Raw genomic sequence first — 4,513 nt, 5'->3', positions numbered from 1 at the left:
TCACCCTCTCCCTCATTCCAGACGCTTAGAGTCCAGGCCAGTTTCCTAAACATCCACCAGGCCTCGGGAGTGATGCCTGTCTCTAGTGGACCCCTGCTTCGTTTTCAGGGCCTGACAATGCCTGAGCTCTCCATTTTAACAGTCTCTCCTGTGACAACAAGCTGCTTCTCTCTAGCAGAAAAAAAAAAAAAAAAAAACCACTCCCCCCCTGCCCCATCACGTATGCACTGTTGGCTTATTTTCACACATTTGGTAACCAGCGCGTGTGACAGCCTATAGTCAATCTGTGCTCCGCAGGACATGACTAGTATACGCTGGGCATCCCATATCTGCAGATATGGGATATTTTATTTGAATGAATTGCCTCTATATTATTTCATATGTGAAAATGTAAACTGCTTTCCTAACCGAACAAAGATATTCAATGGATCTCATCCCTATAGGCTTTCCCAACAATGCTATTAAAAAAAAAAAAAAAAAAAAAAAAAAAAAAAAAAAATCTACACCAAGCCCTAGTACAGAGTCTCAGAAAAAAGACCAGGTCACCTTCAGGAAATGTTGTTTGTGTGGAAATGGTGCCATCTAGTGGTGCAGGGGAAAATGGCTTCTCAACCAGTGATAACCAGGGCTTAGTTCTTACAGAAGGTAGTCTCCAGTGCTCTAGACTATAGCTCCCCACTGTATACGCTGCAGCACCCCTCCTTGTGTGTGCACCCCTGATTCCCTTGTGTCCATACCACTGGGATGGAGGCAACATTCAGAGGCCCACATTGAACTGACCCCTGAGCCTGGCTTTTCTAATTGACTATTGAGTGTGTTTCTAAGGCCCTCTAGACTCTTTCCCAATGGGCTCTTTTCTCCCCAACTCCACTCCCTCCCCCTGCCCAGGCGGTACAGGAAGTATCCCTGTGGCCCTGGACAATGTTGGCATGGCCTGTTTCCACATGCAGAATCCCTCTCTGCTTCTGTGTGTTTTCCCTCTGTGCCAAACGCCCAAGACTAGTGATTTAAAAGGAGGGAGTGATTATTTGGCTTCACCTTTCACAGACTTTAGTACCTGGGCACTTTGCTCCACTGTCTCTATGTCTGGAGGTTGAGCATGGCAGCGAGGAGCTCAAGGTGGGGGCAAAACTGATAACTTCATGACGTACAGGTGGGAAGGATGGAGGGACGAGTGTGGGTAAACACCTGGAGCAAAATGGCTGTTACTGCTGCTAGACCCCTACCCTTCACTAGCCAACAACATAGCACCAGTAGCTGGTGACATTGCATCAGCCGCTGTACCCATGGCCACCACAGCTGTTAGCGGAGGTGAGCTCCTTAGCAGGGCTTCCAGGCTCTACTGCCCCCACCACCTCTCCCCATGACCGCCCAGCCTGACTAGGGGGTTCTTATTCACTCTTCTTCCTCTGCCTGCCCTGCTGGAGAAAGCAGGCTGCAGGAGCAGGCAACTGGTGACTGGGAGGGTAGGTGTCCTGGACCCATGCAAACAGAAGCTAAGGGCCTGCACTGTGTCTGTTCCTTTCTCTTCTAGAAATAGTTGACTTAGGGGGACATAGGTGGACAAGAAAGGCAAAAGCGGGTTCCGAGATGGCAACTACTTTTTCCCAGAAGACATTGAGAGGAGAAATGGCAGAGAAGGACTGGAGGCAAGTTTCTAAACAGGGCCGTAAAAGAAGGGAGCATCCAGGAAGCCTACAAAATACCTAAGCCCATCGCTGACCATTAAGGGATGAACTTCCTTCCTCTCTGCTAGGACTTACGTCTTTCCTCGGTATTCAATTCCTTGCCCAAGGCAGGGAATTTACCAATTCCCTACCTGAGTGCAATCACCTGGTTACATAGTGTTTAGCCAATCAAAGTGCACCGCCCGATGACCCCCTCACCGGGCATGGCTATGCCAGGAGCTGTTGCTCTCTGGCTCTGGCCTCCTCAATGGAAATATTGATGCAGCCATTTAATGGCTGTGTGACATTAGAGAGGTGACTCAACCTCTCTGAACTTCTTGTTCCTCATCTGGAAATGAGGGTGACAATTCAAAACTGAAAATAAATTTTGTTTTGTTTTCTGAGTGGGGCAGGGTTTCGTTGATACAGAGTATTTCATAGTGGTTACAAAAGTTGTGATTTGTGTGATTTCATCGCTCCTGTTGTGATGGCTTGAATAGGAATGCCCCCCCCCCCATAGGTTCATGTATGTGAATGCTTAGGGAGTGGCACTAGTTGAAAGGATTAGGAGGTGTAGCCTTGCGGGAGGAAGTGTGTCACTGGGGGTGGGCTTTGTGGTTTCAAAAGCCAGCGCCAGGCCCAGTGGCTCTCTCTTCCTGCTGCCTGTGGATCCAGATGTAAAACTCCCAGCTCCTTCTCCAGAACCATGTCAGCCTGTGTGCTGCCATGTTTCCTGCCATGATGACAATGAGCTAAACCTCTGAACCTGCCCCAATTAAATACCTGTCATGGTCATGGTGTCTCTTCACAGCAATAGAACACTGACTTAAGACACCTGTCCAAGTGAAAATTTCATCAAGGCAGGAACTTAGTGAGCCCACTTATAAAGTGACTGAAAAGAAGGCACTGAGTTCTAACACTCCCTGTCACCATATTGGGCTCTACCGAAGCGCCTTGGCCTTACAAATGAACTCAAGTCAACAACTGGGCTCTTGGTAACATAGGCCTGTAATCTTAGCACTTGGGATGTATAGGCTGGAGGATCAGGAATTCAAGGTCATCCTCAGCTATATAGTGTGAGGCAAAAGTAGGCCATAAGAAGCCTGTCGTTCCGTGTTTCCTGAAAGGCCTGGATGCCACCCTGCCGGAAGTGCATGCTTCTCCCTGGGAAGATCTAGTGCTGTCAGCTTCCTGGCAGGAAAGGGTGAAGCACGGGGTCATGGGTTCCTCCTCTCCCAGGAACGCCAGTCTCCAGGCTGAGAAGAGTGGAATGTGGAACTGAACAAGAGAGAGACACAGAAAGCGAGAGGGGTCCTTAGGCCCAGAGCATTCTCTTCTCCTTCAGAGAAGCCTGCCTTCATGGCAATCTGTTTTTCTAGACCCAACCCAGCTGGGCAGAGGAGGAATATCCAACCTCAGACACTACCCTCTAGGCTTCCCTCCTTCCCAAGACCAGTGACAATGGGGAGAGTCAGGAAGCACTCGTGAGAAGGCGTCGGGCACGCTTCGGGAGTACAAGGTGCTGGGGCACTGCCTGCCCACCCCGAAGTGCCATACCCCACCACTGTACCGAATGCGCATCTTTGTGCCCAACCATGTGCTGGCCAAGTCCCGCTTCTGGTACTTCGTGTCGCAGCTGAAGAAGATGAAGAAGTCGTCCGGGGAGATAGTGTACTGCGGGCAGGTGTTTGAGAAGTCACCGCTTCGTCTGAAGAACTTTGGCATCTGGCTGCGCTACGACTCCAGCAGTGGCACACACATGTACCGAGAGAGTACTGATACCTAACCACTGCTGGCACCATCACTCAGTGCTACCGCGACATGGGTGCCCGGCACCGTGCCCATGCGCACTCCATCCAGACCATGAAGGTGGAAAAGATTGATTGCAGCTGGCAAGTGCCGCCGGCCAGCGGTCAAGCAGTTCCACGACTCCAGAATCAAGTTCCCACTGCCCCACCCCCTGTTGCATCGCCAGCACAAGCCGCGCTTCACTACCAAGAGGCCCTACACCTTCTTTTAGACCCAGTGACACACTGAATAAAACTCTAGAGCCCTCCCCCAAAAAAGAAGAAGAGGAAGAAGAAGAAGAAGAAGAAGAAGAAGAAGAAGAAGAAGAAGAAGAAGAAGAAGAAGAAGAAGAAGAAGAAGAAGAAGAAGAAGAAGCACTTGTGAAGGTCACAGTTCAGGGAACAGGCTCAGTAAACATGGAAGCCTCACCACAGGAGTGCCTGGGCTTCACGTGCGCGCGCGCGCGCGCACACACACACACACACACACACACACACACACACACACTGTCACAGTCTGCTCCTGTATGGCAACAGAGATGGCAGCTGAAAGACCACAACCCTCTAATTCTGACTGGGAAAGCCTAAGTAGGGAGAGCCACAGAAGAGGGAGCAGCGCACACAGCCTAAGGCCTAGCCAGCTAGACAGGAAGCCTGGAGCTTAAAAGCCTTTTTCCCTTGGTCTCCAATACATCATGTCTGCCTTTCATTAATAAATTTCAAGATGTGCAATTAATAAAAGCCAAAAGGTAGATTCTGGAGAAACAGCAAGTGTCAGAATCAGATTCATGTGAGGCAGGTGTGTGCAAATAATTAGACGAGCAATTTTAAAACAACTCCCATAAAGACACCGAGGGCTCTAAAGGAACACATGGGCATGTAGAAACAGATAGGTAATATAAACAGAGAGATAGAAACACTAGGAAAATCGGAAAGGCCCAGAAGAAAACACAACGCAGAAGTGAGAAATGTCTTTGACTAGCTTGTCAGTTGTTTGGATGATGTTAAGCAAAGCATCCATGAGTCCCAAGAAATAACAAGAGGGGCTGCGTGAGGGTT

The 4,513-nt window shown here is 49.5% G+C and overlaps 1 pseudogene; it reads left to right on the top strand.

Annotated features, from left to right (window-relative positions):
- Window positions 1–1,286: 1,286 nt before the first annotated feature.
- On the top strand, window positions 1,287–3,687 carry LOC127198769 (60S ribosomal protein L18a-like; annotated as a pseudogene).
- Window positions 3,688–4,513: the final 826 nt, after the last annotated feature.

Source organism: Acomys russatus, chromosome 14 (genome assembly GCF_903995435.1).
Source record: "Acomys russatus chromosome 14, mAcoRus1.1, whole genome shotgun sequence".
In the NCBI taxonomy this organism is placed as follows: domain Eukaryota; kingdom Metazoa; phylum Chordata; class Mammalia; order Rodentia; family Muridae; genus Acomys; species Acomys russatus.
The sequence above is the reverse complement of the archived record's forward strand: the minus strand, read 5'-3'. Positions and strand labels throughout refer to the sequence as shown.